Source organism: Mytilus edulis, chromosome 7, assembly GCF_963676685.1.
Source record: "Mytilus edulis chromosome 7, xbMytEdul2.2, whole genome shotgun sequence".
Taxonomy (NCBI): Eukaryota; Metazoa; Mollusca; class Bivalvia; order Mytilida; family Mytilidae; genus Mytilus; species Mytilus edulis.
The window spans coordinates 79004300-79023443 of record NC_092350.1 but is presented as its reverse complement, the minus strand read 5'-3'; positions in this window follow the sequence as shown (position 1 = coordinate 79023443).

The window sequence follows — 19144 nt, the reverse complement described above, 5'->3', positions numbered from 1 at the left end:
CAGGGATTGATTGAATGATTGATTGATTGTTTGTTGCTTAACGTCCAGTGGCAAATATTTCATGCATATTCAGGACGAGAACAAGTTCACAATATATACACTAGGTATGTTGATACGATAGAGGCCATCTGGGATGATGGTCAGGGAAATTTGGACTGCCACTGGAAAATGAGGATACCTTGTATAGGGACAGAAATTTTGTCTTGCAACAGGCCACCTACGGACCCCTCAAAAGAGTTGTTGCAAGGATTCTTAACGTGCAAAGAGCAAAGAGCGTTGCAGTCTCTTTACACGAGGCATCAGATTTCACGTCCCCCTTCTGACCGGACGTGACTGCAACTTGATACATCCCGCACAGCCAAATGGACGCCCCATTTCGGCAAGCGTTTTACTGCCGGTCGGGAGAAGACTGGCCAAGTGACCATATTTCTATACCCCATTCACCCTAAAGGACAGGGGGTTTCAATACTAACGGATTCCCTGTTAAGAAAATGTAGGTGATCTTTCAGCAATTTGATAATATGCTATTGAAATGCATATCCAATTTATTTATCGACAACTTTATGTCAAAAAAGGTAAATCATTTTGACAGAAAACAAAGACACTTTTCCTTGCATATTAAATATTTAAAAATTGTTATAATAAATGGGTATTTTTTTTTTTAACATTTTGATCACAGCCAAATTTTGTACGGTGTGTAGAAATACCGCAAAGGACTTCTTAGTGCACTGAAGGACTATACAAATCATTGGTGCATTAAGAACAAAGTTTTTGCACTAAGGACATTAAAACGATGTTATTAGACCACAAAAATGGATATGAGAAGATATAAGTATATAACTCATAAATATAAATTTGGGTATCAATATATATCATAATTTTGAAATTGACTTTCTTTTTTATCAGCGCATGCCATGTGACCGAAGGCTTATTGCAAATTCCCAAACATCAATGCTCAGTCAACCTTATCCAATAAACAATTGTCATTTGATCGTTACTAATTGATAAGTTTATGATAGTTGTAGAATAAACTTAATGATTTAGCGTAGTTTATTTTCAACTTGATGAAAGAATAATTTTATTTTATGTACATCTTAACAACACAGGAGTTTACATTTGTACATACTTTCATAAGAGATTGATAGACATTAAGATGGGAAAATGTGGCATTCGTGGGGATCTTAAAAACCCGATTACATCATTATTATATTGTGTGGGAACGGAACTGTACGGTTCCTACATTTTCGACATTCGAAAATATAACAAGTTGCAACATGGAAAGTTTTCCAATAGTGAATCAAATGATACAATATAACGTTTCTTCTAGACATTCAAAACATTCTATATGTATATATGAACCAATCAAATAATAAATGACGTATGCATACAAACGTTTTTCGTCGAATGGAGGAGCTTTTAATATATCGATCAGAACTGTCACACAACAGCGATAAAAATGTCAATAATCATTGAAATACACATCGTTGAGTCCAGAAATTTTAAAAGTACTATTTCTGATGTATGGTCTTACCTGTCTGAAAGTTTGAAAGCCATTGCACCAGTAGAGATTCACAAATTATATTTTTTTCAATATCGGATAAATTAATTGACTGTACAATCGCTTACGAGTTTACTGTACTATCACTTGGGCCTTTCCTGTACAATCGCTTGTCCAACTTATCAAAGCTTATATTCAATAATGATGTGATATAATTTGCAATTATACAACTATCCATCAAATTAATTGGATGTACACATGTAAGCTATGTTAGGCGACCATACCTTATAATCGGCTATATATATATATAAAACAAGTTTTGAACAATTAAATTCGAAAACTAACGGCATTATCTAAAAAAAAACAACAATTTACAAAAACCAAAAATAAAATAATATGCCAGACATGAACCAACGGAAACCACTGAACTAAAAGCCACTGACTTGGGATTTTCACAGAAAGAAGATGACGTGATAAGCATGCATGTGTGTGTACGCTCAACCTCCTAAACTGAAGTGGATGTAAGCAATTATAGGCAACAATCAGGCCTTCAAAAACGAGAAAACCCCTTCCATATAGTCGACCGATCACTAAAAGGCCCCGACTGGAAAATGTGATTTTTTTTAAACTCTAACCAGAGTGCATGTTTATCAGCTTACAGAACTTGAAAACCAAAAAAATCGGTTATAAATAAAAATACGGATAAATATTTTTTTTAAGCTATCTTAATCATAAACAAGCTTCTGTCCTAGTTTAGAAATCCAGGATAGTTAAGAAAGTAATTTAAGTTTCAAACACTTTACCCACAGAGTAATTTTTTGTGGTTTGTAGATAGCTATTGCAACAAAAGTCGGAAGGCTCAACAAAAATGTAATAAACTATTATACTTTGCGAAATATGTGTATCTTCTATTATATCAGTATGTGTTGGTTAAAATAAAATCTCTATACATTTTTTACTATTTCAAAATATCTTTATAAAACATTTCAACAGAACTTAAAAAAGTGAACTTACGGAACAAGCAAACGAACTTAAAAGAAACAAAAATAAGAAGAAAATACACTCTTACATAGAAGTAAAAACTATAACAGTCAGAAAAGCAAAATAGATATGACAGTAATAACTATACCATAAAAAAACCAAGAACAACATGAAATAACATAATATATACATTCTTTATAAGTATACTAGTGTATTCAAAACGGGTCAAGGTTGAATGAACATGAATTTCTATATATTACTGTCAACTGAGTGTGGCGCGTGTCGATAAAATATAAAATAACTTTCTAAATGTGATTATAAAATTGTTTATTTTTAAAACGTTGACTTATATATGCAATGCCTTTTGTGTCAATTGTATCATTCCATCAGGTCCTTTAGTGCAATTTTTTGTTCTAAGTGCACTAAGGGGGACTTTTGCGGTATTTTACCGGACACCCCAAAAAAGAATTAAAGGACAAAACGTTATTATGTGGATTTTTTTCGGAAAATGTTTCATTTGTCAAATATTTGAGAACAAATCTATTCTTTTTCAATTCAATACATTTTAGGTAAACACTTAGAGTTACACATACACGACCCTACATTTTTGATGGAAAAAAATGCATTTTCAATATCGTATAATCTTTTTAACTATATTAAATTTGCGGTTTTGTGATATGTGCATGTAGTTTGAACAACGTCGTCATTAGTGTTTGAAAGAAGCTATAAAACATGATTTAAAACCTTATACACCACATACGGAGGTACATGTATGATACCATTACTAGTGAACGTATGATATAAATGTGAAATAGCCATTGTAATTGCCACGTTATTTTATGGATCGTTCATTTTATTACCTTTAGATTATTAACAAGTGCTATCGAACTTAATCTTTATAGACCGTATATTCAACGCATACATACGCTAATTTTACAGTTTAGAGGTAGAAGACGAAGAAGAATTATTTATAATAGTGCAATCTGAACAAGCAAATAAATAAATACATATTTATATTTATATTAAACAAGTTTTTTATTCAAATGAAAGATAGGATAAGCGCATTTACAAACAAATGTACATTTTGTATGGAGAGTTGTCTCATTGGCACTCACACCACATCTTCCTATATCTATTATATACTCAATGCTACACTTAAATTTAGGTCATACATATGTATTGTTTAAATCTATGAGGATCTTGACGGGGTCCTTCATTTCTTAGTTCAAACGGAGACACGGTTCCTTGATGCGACCTAAAGAGGATAACGAAATTAACTATATAAATGATCTTACATATAAAATATTTGTATTTTGCGTTATTGATCGTTCCTGATGAAGTAAAATCCAGAAACGTGAATTGGACGTATGAAATTTATAAGATAAGATAAGATAAGATTATTTTATTAACCAATCAAGGTGCCCAAAATTTGAGCTATACAATCAAATGAATGAATTCCCTTTTTTTTTTTAAATAATATCAACGAATGATTTTATGTTTCATAATTAAAAATAATATACTTTTTTTATTTTAGCATTTATAATACAATGTATCTTCCACATAAAAGGGCGTAACTCCTAATATCATTCTGACACACTAAACGGATCTTGACCCGATCTGAAACTTTTAAACGTTACTTTTTATGATTTGTCTAGGTTTGTCCAAAACAGTCTTAACAGACTGGATTTAACGCTAGAGCATATCAAAAGGCGTAAGAGAATGCCGACTAATAGCCAGTCAAGATCGTTTAACTAAACCTACCCGTTGTTATCGCAAACTAAAATTTATCTCATATATACAGGATACATGTTCATTTATTACAAGAATTTTTGTACGTCAAGGTGTATGATAGCACGATAATATACGAATCGTAACAACGCTTCAATATGCTCGTCTACTATATGCTCTTCCACAATTTACGCCTGTTTTGCTCCAGCGACCGGTATTACAGTTTAACATAGTTTAAAAGCTCATTGATCTGTTACTTTATTTACAATTTTGAGCAAGACTTAACTGTTTATTATTAAAATTCAACAAATGTCAACATTATCTTCATCAATTTTATTATTTAACAAAACATTGTTTTTCATTACAAGCAATTTCATATATTAATATACAGCTAGTGAATATTTGTTGTCTACCGAAAATATAAGATTTAAATTATATACGCAATCAATAATTTCTGTGATGTTCTTTTATTTCCGTTACATATCTAATTTACGAGTACAAAATAGTAAAACAGAAAAATAGAAACGATAAATATTCAGGAATATCTAAAGTTTCGTAAGCAATTGCAAGGTATCACACGTTACTTAGATTCCACGAGTTTTCATAGCAATTAGCAATTTTTAAAACGAATATGTGAGATAAAGATCTACTGCATTTTGGCAAATTCAAATTATGTTATACTACTATTTTATTTTCAACAGATTCACATTTCTTAAACCGTGCATCAATATTTTAATGTGTTTATCTAAATTTCTTTTCTTCATTTGTTAAAAATTGTGAAGCATGCGACTTAACTGAGAATACACGCATAGACTTAACTGAGAATACACGCATATAACTAAATTCGATTAAATTTGATGAAAAAAAAAGATAAATAAATGAAGTTTGTCTTGCTTGAGTGATTTACCTGTACAAAGCTCGGGTCTCAACGATGTTTAAAACGAATTGATGCCAGTTTGAAATAGTTTAACGGGGGCGTGGCCTAATAGTTTGACGTACATTACCAGCAACTTGATTTTAATTGATTCACCGCAAAGAAATCTATTTGACTGGCGTTAAAATGAATTGAAATGAATTGAAATGAATTAAAAATATTTTTTAATTTTTGTCAATCTTTATCAAATAACAATTAATCTCATTTAAATAGCGTTAACACGTTTTTGTCCGTTCAAGCTAAATTCGGGTTACTAGTGAAATGAGGTATTGCGTTTTAACTGAAATAAGAAATCAATTTGTTTGACTGCTGAAGTGAGATATCAAGTTTGATGACAGATGACATGCGATATTGCTTTGACCGATAAAACGCAAGATAAAATAAGATATCAGGTTAACACTAAAGGCAACAGTTGTATACCGGTGATCAAAAATCATAAATCAATTGAGAGAAAACCCATCAACGTTACATTTTTTTTTAGCAAAACCGAGGAAAACAAAGGAACAACAGCAACACAAAAGTGCAATAAAAACAAAAGCCAAGACACATAGAAACGGACTATTTAGTATTAACTGCCATATGTCTGACTTGGTACTGGGAATGTTTAGGGAAAGTGGATGGAACCTGGTTTAATGGCTAGCCAAATCACCCGCTTAATGAAAATGTTAAAAATAAATATCTCTAAAATGACACCACTACATGACAGAATTGCAGTACAATCACACGCAAGAATATTCATATCAGAGAAATCAAGTTATAAAGTCAAACAAGTACAAAGTGGAAGAGCATTGCGGACCCAAAATTCCCAAAAGTTGGGCCAAATACGGCCAAGGGGACGACCATTCGATACTCTAGAGGGGGGCAGGAGGATTTGTTTTGGATCGGTTAATTATTTTTTTAAACTAAGAGGACTAGTAATCTATTTTCAGCAATATTGAAGCAAGATTTTTCTTTTTCATTAAAACAAGGGACTGATTTATTTCCACAACTATATTTATGATATTCGAAAACATACATTTTTTACATTATTTGTTTATTATAAATCATACATGTATAGTCAAGTCATTATGTACCATTTAATCAGATTCTATCATCATTCTCTGCAGAAATGAATCTTTAAAACTACATACTACTTCCAAACTTCATATAGATGTATTGCATACATACACAGTATTAAAGTTTGGTTGTATCTAGCCTTTTTTTTTTAAAGTATTTGCAAATATAGTTCGTCGAGCAGAGCTAGCCAAACATTTTTTGAAAGGTTGTGGAGCCACTGAAGGCTCAAGAAGCTGTAGAACAAAATCATGCTATTTGGGTGTTCCCCAAGAGCCTTTCTTAAACTGAAAATGCAAGTTCTGTTTTAATATTTTTTTACAATATTTTGGTCTCAAAGTAAAATATAAAGATTCAGTGTGCATACGGGGTATATATCTCCCAATTGATACGATATAACCGTGCTTGCATTTCCTATCATGATTTTCCTGATAGAGGGTTGCTGCTCACAAGGAAACTATTAAACCAAGAGTTCCAAATGGTGAAGTTGAAATCATCCCTACGTAAATTTTACGGACGCCATCACGAGTTGGTTGACCGTTATGGAATAGCGTTTCACAAATGATATCGGATATGTTCCTTAGGCAGCAACCATTTGATTTTCGGGGGGGGCGGGGGGCTATGGTTTTTTTTGGAAAAAAAGTTTGTTTCCAGTTTTTGGAGAAAAAAATAATTTGTTTTTGATTCTGAGAGAAAAAAAATGTTTGTTTCACCCTCAGCTGCCACTATATGTAATGCTTAAATTGAAAGAATAAAATTGTTTTCGACTTGTCGCAAAAAAAATTTGTCCAGAAAAAAAAACCATAGCCCCCCAAGAAAATCAAATGGTTGCTGCCTTACGTCGTAACTACAATCCCCTTCCCTTTCCTGAATGCAATGTGACCTACCGAATTAGACTATTTACCGGATTTGTTATCACATAAGCAACACGACGGGTGCCGCATGTGGAGCAGGATCTGCTTACCCTTCCGGAGCACCTGAGATCACCCCTAGTTTTTGGTGGGGTTCGTGTTGTTTATTCTTTAGTTTTCTATGTTGTGTCATGTGTACTATTGTTTTTCTGTTTGTCTTTTTCATTTTTAGCCATGGCGTTGTCAGTTTGTTTTAGATTTATGAGTTTGACTGTCCCTTTGGTATCTTTCGTCCCTCTTTTAAGTTTCTAGGGACAACATCAAAAGACCTGATGATCAAGTTAAAAATAAAATTACTAAATTACAAAATGAATGCAACACTAACAGAATACAGAAGGGCAATTAATAAACAAAAGATAAATAAATGAGAAACATTGATCCCGAAAAATCAGGGGCTACGTCTGAGGGAGACCTAACTTGCTTCTTGCAAGGCACTCGCCGTGAACACAATTTGATATGGAGACAACCTTTAGGTTTTGAAATGTCCCACATGAGGCATTTGCCTCAATGTTAAGTTACGGCCCTGTAATAAAAGCGAGGTAAGTGTTCCTGAGAAAATATACCCCAAGTTTGATGAAAACATTTCAAGTATATTTAAATAATATTTATAATTTTAATTATTAAAGAATTGGGAAGTGTTTCCCGATTTTTGTGTGGAAAAAATGAATTTATGAAGAGTCTGGTGCCATCTCATACTTTCGATTAAACCTGCTGAGCTATTTATTTTCAATACACTGCAAGTCAGGTAATATATTTTCTAACTACCACAGAACAAACCATTTATTTTTGTGATTATCAAGGCTGAGTTATTTATTTTCAAAATCCTCCTCTGCAGTGGCAGATGTACTAGGAAATGTGAAATAAGGTCGTTTCGTTGTAGGATTGAGATATCTGTATATATAACCAATGACATAAAATATCTGCTTGTTTGTCTCTTGTAATTAGAGATTAGGTTGTATGACTGAGGAAATGATAAATGAAATATATGCTTAACGTCAAGTGGCAAAAGTGTCATGCATGCTCATGAAGAGAAAAGGTAAAATAATAAATGCAAAGGGGGCTATTTCTTGATAAAGAAATAAAAATTTAGCCTTGCAACAAGCCACCTACGGATCTCTCTGAGAGTTTTTGTATGAGTTATTAACATACAGAAAGTGTGGGACTTTCTATACACGAGGTATCGGATTTAACGTCCCCATGATGAACGGACGTGGCTGTGTATTTATACATCTCGTTCAATCAAACGAACACCTGACCTTGGCAAGGGATTAACTGCCTGTCAGAGGAAGACTTACAGTGACCATATTTCTATTACCCAGTCATTTATTTGTGGTTCTGATAAAATAAGATATATCTGCTTGGAAAACTTTAGATTAAATAATGTCAAAAACGAAACAAATGAGTGGTTTCTTCTTTACTTCCGGGCGATATCAGAAAATTTCTAAAAATATAAGATTGTAAAATTTTCAAAACATAGTACTCTTGATAAAGTTAAAACACTGCCCTAAGGTAAATTTCTATTCGCTTGTCTTATTGAGAGTTATGATTTCGGTATTCAATTCGAAGACATTGTTAATTATTATCCAAGGAAGGGATCGTACTATATACGGCAAAATTCAGAGAAATATACACATTAGAGTCTCAAAAGAGCATAACTGCCTAAAGCTATTAGCAGTGATAAGAAGCCATGTGGTCGAGTTATCTAGCATGTCTGGCATAGTGGAACGATCTCGTCCCCACGATATCTCAGTAGCATGAGTTCGATTTGTCTACTAGTTTTAAGATTTTGAATCCATGCCAGGGAAGAACAAAAATGCTGAAGAGCTAACATTTATTGTTTAGCTGATATTCAGACGAACTATATGTACCAATTCAGGAATATGACAGTTGTTTCCCATTTGTGTGTTGTCTTTAAGCTTTCGATTTTGTCTTTTGATAAAGGGCTGTCTGTTTTGAAGTTTCCTTGGAGTTCGGTTTCTTTGATATTTTATATTTTACAGTCCAAAACGGAAACTTAATATAACTACCGCGGTGATTTTCGAAGACATTGTTAATTATTATCCAAGGAAGGGATCGTACTATATACGGCAAAATTCAGAGAAATATACACATTAGAGTCTCAAAAGAGCATAACTACCTAAAGCTATTAGCAGTGATAAGAAGCCATGTGGTCGAGTTATCTAGCATGTCTGGCATAGTGGAACGATCTCGTCCCCACGATATCTCAGTAGCATGAGTTCGATTTGTCTACTAGTTTTAAGATTTTGAATTCATGCCTGGGAAGAACAAAAATGCTGAAGAGCTAACATTTATTGTTTAGCTGATATTCAGACAAACTATATGTACCAATTCAGGAATATGACAGTTGTTTCCCATTTGTGTGTTGTGTTTAAGCTTTCGATTTTGTCATTTGATAAAGGGCTGTCTGTTTTGAAGTTTCCTTTGAGTTCGGTTTCTTTGATATTTTATATTTTACAGTCCAAAACGGAAACTTAATATAACTACCGCGGTTATTTGGAAGTTGTAATTTGAGTATCTGACCACTTAATAATACTACAGCGAAGGAAAATACAGCCAGTTTTTGTGTACTGAATACGATACAGTGTCGTTCATCGTCGGATGAATGTTACAATACTATCTTCAATGTAATAATACCAGTACTTTCAAGTGATCTTAGACCATGACAAGATTAAGAAAATAGTTCTTAATATTCAAGGTTCAATTTGTATATATTTTTTTTCGCTTTTTGATTATAATTGTCTGAACATGAGAGTTAAAACAACTTTTTAAATTGTTATTTGTATGGAGAGTTGTCTCATTGGCACTCACACCACATCTTCCTATATCTATCTATGAGAAAATATTGAGAGAAAACTTATCTTGCGAGTGGCGAGTGTTTAGACTCGTTAGAAAAGCTAACTCATATGTGATTTCAAAATCTTTATCTATCGATACTTTTATAAATTTGAATTTACAGGGTTTGTCTTTCAAAACTTATATTTTTCGAATTTTAATATATCTAGTACTGCTTAAACGTCTAGCGGCTAATATAACAGGTGTATTCTGGACGAAAACCTGCTAATGAGACATACATTAACTCTACTATGTGCTTAAAACTCACACTGAGAGGGTTAATAACGTGCCAATTGACATGGTCATGTATTGTCCACAGAAATCATTATTCATACTATGAGCCGGCAGTATTAACTCTCTCTTATAATGTAGCGTGGTTCGCGGAGTAGCAGTGAATGTCGCGAATTTTATTAATCTTTGGCTTAACACATATTGGGAGCAAAACCATGACTAAAGACCTACCGCACTCGAGGCGAGCATGGCGATTTTTCAATATAATATGATATAATGCTACATAAAATTATATATATATAATAATGAAGGATACTTGAGGTGTTGGGCCTTTTAAGATACTAATATAATCTTGTACACAGCAAGTATCCTCATTTTGTCTTTAACAGACTAAACCCTTTGACTTTTAACGTCGCTAGTATTAATCTCGTGTGGTGCAGACACAAGTAAAGACATAACAATATAACGATAACTATCCGTGTTAAATTTTAACATTAAAATATAAAGTTCTCATACTTTAATACAAAATACTCATAATATAAAAACCAGTTCAAGAGGTAAAAGTAAACAAAAATATTTTATATTCTGAAGCCAAGCTTTGATGTTATAGTACACCTGTGGGACAGACGCATTTTTTCATACTGGATTCCATATTCCATGCAAAGGTCTAGCAACAAATGTATTTAAGATTGAAGACGCGTGTATTCATTTATGTGATTCATACGGGAGTCTACATTAAAAAGTTTTCATATGAAAATTCTTTATGACTTAATAGAAAGGGGACTTTGATATAAGAAAGGAAAAGAGTATTTAGTTGGAGGTATTAATCATTATATACAAGCTAAATAAATGTATCCTCTTTAATGTTTAATGACAACACACCGAAATTTGATGAAGTATCTCGAATAACATAGCTTCGTATCGCTTCTGTTTCTTTCATATCATCTTACAAAAAGGACAGAGAATAATTATTTAACAATAGACGAATTCCTGAAGGGTTTTAATATTAGAAAGAAAAATCTATGTAAGAAAAACTTCAAAGAAATTAAAGTTTATATAAAACTTACTTCAAAGAAGAGAAATTACATTATCATTACGTTGTCATTGTAAATTTTAACTTAGAAATTTGTCTTTAAGACACAATCATTTTTCGTTATGAATTATAAATTAAAAATAAATTGGATAGAAAAGGATCTCATGCACATAAATGGCCGCATTAAACGATAATACATCTTAGTATGTGTCTAGTAATAAACAAATGGTTTCCTCCCGCGAAGTTGGACTTTGTTATAAGTTCTAAATAGAGGACTATGATTAACTAACCCAGTAGCATATACATCTTATTTTATTCATAGTTGATTTTACCACGACGAAGTGTATGATTAATAATAAATCTTTTGGTCATTTCATTGCAAAAAAACCTTGAAGTTTGTTGCTTCATGTCATGTGGTATATTCTAATTGATAAGATTGCAGAATTAAGTTAACTGAGATGTGGTCAATTAATTTTGAACAAGGGATGATTGATCATAGTCGGAACTTTAGACTTAAAAAACGCAGTCCAAGAATCTCTGCGAATGGAGCTTCTGATAAGTGCAGAATCGTGTCAGAACTTAACACCGCTGATTCATCAAAGTAGATTGTAAAGTATTGCATAATAGCATTTCGCGTAAATCAGCTACATTTCAGGACCATTTTAACTTAAACTTGCTATGTGGTATGGGGTTTGCTCATTGTTTAAGGCAGTCATTTTGGTTTCTTGTGGAGAGTTGTCTCAGTGGCATTCATACAATATCTTCCTATATCTAATCAATGATATATGGGAACGAGAATTTTTATTTTTTTTATTTTTAGTAATTTTACCTTAGAAACACTTGTATACATTTGTATGTTTATATCGAGAATCAAGCATTAAAAAGTATTTGAAAGAATCGTGAACCCAAAGAATGAGTAAATTTTCGGTGCCTTACCTTTTTTAAAAGATGATGATTTTTAGACCAGAATTAAGATTCCTTATGTTTCATGGCTGCAATATTCTTGGACAAACTGGGAATTTTAGAAAAAAACAAACATGATATAATTTGTTGTTGTTGTTTTTTCAGGGGGAATGCTGAGCAAAATATGTCGAACAGCATAAGTTTCCATGGCAAATATTACATGTTTATCGCAGTACCTGGTTATGGTAATACCAATGAAATAGCTATACGGTTATATATCAAACTTATATATTCTACTTTGTTATAGTGGAAAGGGATTAATATAAGTTGCAAAACTTGTTTCCCAATCCACTATAAATAAATATGTTTAAACTTTACTTTGTTATAAGAGATTACTCACGGTTGCCCCACGGTTAAACAAATTTAATCATACTACATTTGAGCGAGTACAGATGTGTTTGAAACACGATGGATTGCTTTTTTGCTCATATATTGTGAAGTTACTGTCGCATTGATAGATAACAACATCTTCATTTTTCATATGTATAAAAAAAAAAATTTAATATAATTGAAGATGAAAAACATGTGTTGTTAGAATGCCCAGAATGTGCAGATTTGCAAATGATCTTTCAAACAGTGTATAAAATGTAGAAAGTAGTTTTAGTAAGTTGTGTAATGAGGAAAAGTTGTATTTATGTTTCATAATGACAGAGTAACCCAGTTTGGTATTTTACAGCCAAAATCTGCCATGAAGTACTTTTTACAAGAAAGAGTATTTTATACTCGTATCAACGGTATATAATGTTGTGGCTTCTTAATATTATGGTGTTTAATGCTAAAATATATTGATAGATGTTATACATGTATATGTGATATAAATGTATTTTTAATCAGCGGCATGTGTGTTTTACAGTCTCTCATAACTCTTTTTATATTGGCTCTTTTATAAATTGATTTGTTAATATTATATTGTGTTTTATATCATATGTTTTAAAGAGGTGAGACTCTAATCAAATATTCGTTTGTTTGTTTGTTTATTTTGCAATTTTTGCCTAAAAAGTTATTTTAGTGCTTGCACAGATTCAGATTCATTATTTTAATAGAGTCTCACCACTTGTTATACATTAAAATGCACAATTATTTAATTTAGCTATATCTTGCCGTTTGTTATCTTTATTTCTGTCAAATTTTCACTGTAAAATTCGAATAAGTATTAACCCTTTATATGTACAAAAATATAGTCCATTATACCGGTATGTGTTGATATATGGCCATTAACAGCATCGTAAGCAAGAGCTGCGTGGGAGCAGTCGTTGTGGCGCATTCATGGGGTAAACTGGTCCGCCGTTCTATCTAAAGCTTTGCACCGAAGGAACGGGTTGGAGCTACTGTCACATTGGCATTAATTGGATGAGTCTTACAAATTCAACGATTCGTTAATAAAATTGGCCAATTAAAGTGATAGGAAATTGACCTCAAATGTTAATACAGCGATGCCGCAAAATAAACAAGTATCTGCTAATTTACCACATGGTAGTAGCGCAGATAAATGACCAACGAGCGTGTTAACATGTTTTTGACAAACTGAGCCGGTATCTTTTATTCCCTTAAGAACTCAGTAGGGTAATAATTGTGCTAATTTTTCTTTGATTTGCTATCAGTATAATACATAATTAAAAATAGCCCATGATGTACTAGTCTCGTCGAATTATTAAATCCCGTGGTCAGAATTCTGACCACGGGATTTAGGCCATACCTGTTGTCAGTGTAGCGATAAGTGAACACAACAGGGGTCCAGTTTATTCATGGGGACGATTACAAAATATTTCACACTAACAGAAAAGATAGGAGGGTGATAATTGATGATAAGAACTATTAATCTCACAATTATTACTTTTAAATTGAAGATCTCATTAAAATTCATGGTACAAATTACAGATTTAGTTCCGCGAGTAGTACGAGGTGTTTATAACTACGATTTGTCTTGATATTTCAATAACAAAATCGTGTAACGTGGACTTCACGTTGTTATGAACTTAAGGTGATCTCGATTACGCCTTTGATCTTTTCGGGACTTTAAAAGAATTCGGTATTTCAAATTGGTCTCCACAGCGTGTCGCTTTTCATTTTAAGCTGATAAAACATGCCTCACTCGGTTGTACTTTCCTATGTAAAATTTGATCGAAGTTGTACAAACACGCTGGAAGTGTTTATAAATACACGTGTTTTTGTTAAATGTCTTTGATGTTAAAGTTAAATCAGATAGAATCAGCCAAGTATAAATTTAAGTATTAATCGTGTATTGTGATGGGATGGCTTTTTGATTGACTTCATTTCACACTCAGCTAGACTATCAACACTGGGGCCCACCATAGGGAAAAACTGTAATGACATTTTACTTCTAGGTTAGCGAAGCCGAGTGATGCTCACACTCAGCTAGACTATCATCACTGGGGCCCACCGTAGGGAACAACTGTAATGACACTTTACTTCTAGGTTAGCGTAGCCGAGGGATGCCCCTACGACGCATGTTGGTATCGTCAGATCTCAGAAGCTTAAGCCGGGTGATGGCCCTACGAAGCTGGTTGGAATCGTCAAATCACAAAAGCATAAGCTATGTTAGCGTAGCCGAGTGATGCCCTACGCATCGGGTTTGTATTTTCGAATCACGGAAGCTTTAGCCGAATGATGCCTCTACAAAGCTGGTTCTCATCACAGAATCTTTGGCCGAGTGATTCCACTAATTTGCAGGTTAATTTCTTCGCATCGCAGAAGCTTTAGCCGATTGACGTCCCTAATTTGCAAGTTGGTATTTTCTCATCACAGAAGCTATAGCAGAGTGATGCCCCTACGAAACTTGTTGGTTTCTTCTCATCACATAAGCTTTAGCCGAGTGATGCCCTACGGCGCTCGTTGGTATCTTCACATCACAGAAACTTTAGCCGAGTGATGCCCCTACGAAGCTGGTTGGTATCTTCACATGACAGAAGCTTAAGCCGATTGATGCCCCTACGAAGCTAGTTGGTATCTTCACATTACAGAAGCTAAAGCCGAGTGATGCACCTACGAAGCTGGTTGGTAACTTCACATTACAAAAGCTTAAACCGATTGATGCACCTACGAAGCTGGTTGGTATCTTTCCATCACAGAAGCTTAAGCCGATTGATGCACCTACGAAGCTGGTTGGTATCTTCACATTACAGAAGCTTAAGCCGAGTGATGCACATACGAAGCTGGTTGGTATCTTTCCATCACAGAAGCTTAAGCCGATTGATGCACCTACGAAGCTGGTTGGTATCTTCACATTACAGAAGCTTAAACCGAGTGATGCACCTACGAAGCTGGTTGGTATCTTTCCATCTTTAGCCGATTGGTGCACCTAATGTGGAGGTTGAATTCTCCTCGTCACAGAAGCTTTAGTCGAGTGATGTCCCTAATTTGCAGGTTGAATTCTCCTCATCACAGAAGCTTTAGTCGAGTGATTTCCCTAATTTGAAGGTTGAAATCTCCTCATCACAGAAGCTTTAGTCGAGTGATGTCCCTAATTTGCAGGTTTGTTTCTTTACATCACAGAAGCTTTAGCCGAGTGATGCACCTAATTTGCAAATTGTTTTTCTCGCAATATACAGAAGCTTTAGTGTCATCAAACAAATTAGTGATTCCCTGAAGTATCTTTTTGATAAAAAGTATATTTGAATTGGATTCCTGCTTCCTATTTGCAAATACGATGAGTGTATGTCTTCGAGGTATAAATATATGCATCTTATCGTAAATTGTAGAAAGTCGGTGATGTTTTGTATGAAATTGCACACATGCAAATTCTTGCTATTCATATAAGGTCATTGCTTGTTTTAGTACTAATTTAAGCACCAAGGATATTTCATGGTCTCTTTTATTTAGTAACGAGTGAAACACATACATTGTATTGGTTTTAGTTACTAGTACCACAGACTCTTGTGTTTTCCTCTTATATTTTTATTTTTCATTCGGGGAGGATGTTGCAAATTAGGAATTGAATGCCGGGAAACAAAATAGTCCACAAATACTATATATATATTTATACACTAGGCATTATTCTAGACTAATCTCAGAAGCATAAATGTAAAAAATAATTAAAAAAGTTGTAAAGATTAAATATATCAATAATATATGTGTGATACAGTGCTAATGTATGTCAAAACATTGAAAACGGTGCACACCTTCCGGACCAAAAGTTCACCAAAAGCAGAATTGGCCGTCTTCGATTTCGGATCGCTTAATTTGATTTATAGAAATGTGTAAGCGTTTCAAGGCTTAGACATGCATACACGAATCGAAAACACGGGAAGCAACCCAACCAGATTCTGTGCATCACGCTGCTAAATAGATAAAAAAAAATAACCTTAAGATTATCTAGGAATTTCAAAAATCTAACCCTTTCAATTTTTAGGTTGTGGTCTCTTAAACAACTTTGTTTGGTGAACCACTTTCTGGATCAAGTTAAAGTTTAATACTTTTGTTGAAAAAATAACATACTTTTTTCGTCATAGGTTATAACAGATTTAATTTAATTTTAAATAAAATTATAATCGTAATAAAATTGTGTTTTCTATACCTTGAACTGGGCCCCTGAATGTACACATTTTATACTATGGGAGAATGTTTAACATAAAACGATGTTCTAAGCTTTAAATTAATATAAATGAATTCTAATGTTACAGATTGAATAGAATATTTGTGAATAATTATATAAATTTGTTGACAATTGTTGCTGGTAATCGGTTGGGATTAAACAGTGTGAAATGGGGACATACCACAAAGATCCAATCTCACCGCATGTAAAATATGTATAGATAAAACGATGGTACATGCTGGCTGGTATGTATAGATAATAAGATGGTACATGCTGGCTGGTAATTACTATTTTTGAAATACAACACAGAATGTGCACCTTTTCTTGATCAAATTATGAGTGAAGCCTTAGGAGAAAGTTAGTATACGACTTGTGTGGTACATTCACTGTAAAAAAAAACCAAAGGTGTACAATTGACTTCTCGAAAAGCATAAACATCAGGTTTGCAGGAAATAATTTCAAGGCGTGATTATTATGCTGACAATTTCAGAAAAAAAATATGGTTTTCTTGCGATAATAAAAAATGAGTTAATATGTAAATGTGAGTGATAATGAAACGTCTTAATGAAATTGCGGAGATTTTTTGGTCAAAGGGACAGCAACCTTTAAATTTTCACAAAATAAACAAAAATAATAATTTAGTGGTCAAGAAATGGTCTTCATAGACAGACTTTTGCCAACCATATGCATTACCATATAGCAAGCTCTTAATCAGTCCGCTTTGAAATAATTCTACACAGACCAATGCTAAAAGTTTGTCATCAACACAAAAATATGTAATCGGGACACAGACCAATCAGCTACAACTGAATGATTTATAGAATGAATGTTCCATTTTAGTGTCCAGTTTATATATTTCATGCATATTCGGGACGAGATCAATTGATGCATTAATACTAATGCTAGACTCTGCAAAGTGCCGGATAAAGGGAAGAAATTTTGAACATATTGCATGGAGTAGATTAGTTGAAAGTTCAAGTATCCAAGGTACCCTCAAACGTCAATTGTAAGGGTTCGTTAACTAACAGGTCATAATATTCTTGACATTTTCCTTAAATAAGATATCGGATATACTCCCAAACCACCACCACCACCAATTCCAATCGAATGTGGCTGTGTATGTATATCATCTCGCACAGCCAAAGAAACGTCTTTGATAAATGCAAACTCATTAACTTGTTTTAAAATATCAAAAATAGAATTAGTATTTTTACTAGCTTTTGGGGGTATTAATATATATGTATTGTAGAATTTAGTTTTGATTTAATTTTATATACATGTTCGTACCATGTTGAATTAAAAAAAATAAAATTGTAAAGATTAACCAGAAAACTAAGCTAAACAGTTGCGGATTCAGACATTTTCATAAGTGGGGGCCCAATAACTGCTTAAAAGGGGACCCGCTCCAGTCATGCTTCAGTGGTCCTCTATAATCAACCAATTTTTTAACAGAAATGGGGGAACCCGGACCCCCTGAAAAACCGTCTAAATCCGCCTCTGTCTCATTATGGTAACCAAACCAGTCTTAAATGACAGTCTGACCACTCTAACGTTTTTCTTACTATTTTATCCTAGAACCTTTACTAGAAATAATATCTGACATTATGAAATTCGTTCATCGAGATTTGAAACCTATACGGCATGACCTTTTCCGGATTCCATGCAAAGATTGGATAAAGACTGTTTTCTTCCAAAGTATCTTTCAAGTTACATATACATGTTATTGTATATATTTATATAGGTTTGAGAATTGATACGAGTATATTGTCAAAGATGCAACAACCCGTCCAAAGAAAAGAAAACGTCCCTTGGCCACCAAATGGGTTTACTTCCAGCACCTGGAGACTTACTTCAGCTGGCCCCCTAGACAAAAATGTATACTAGTTCAAGGAAATGAACTATGTCGATGTTCATTAATAAATACGAAGGCGTCACTTATTTCTTAAAGATACTATTTACAAAAATAAATAAAACATATACAGTGAAAAGCTTTTTAAAAACCCTAGTCAGTAAAAAAAGGAAAACTAAATTAGAAATATAATCATATATTTTTATTCTTCCACTTCAATCAATTTCAAACTGAATATTGTACTTGAAAAGCTAGATTTGGACAAAGAAGATACCATTTTTATCTTTTGTTTAATTATTTTCCAACAATTTGTACTGAAAACCCATATATGTTTTCGCACTGAAATATTACATTATAAAAAGTATTAGAAGTTAATTTGAGAGCACCGACTGCAAAATGAACTGTTTAACATTTTTCGCGTGATTATTTTTTTATCTTGTGGTCCAAAATGCATTTAACAAATCATAATAAACTATCTTTAATGTGCATTTAACTGCTTTTTATTCGATTTTTTTCGTCTTTGTAAATGTAATCGAAAAACGAAATTAATTAGTTAAA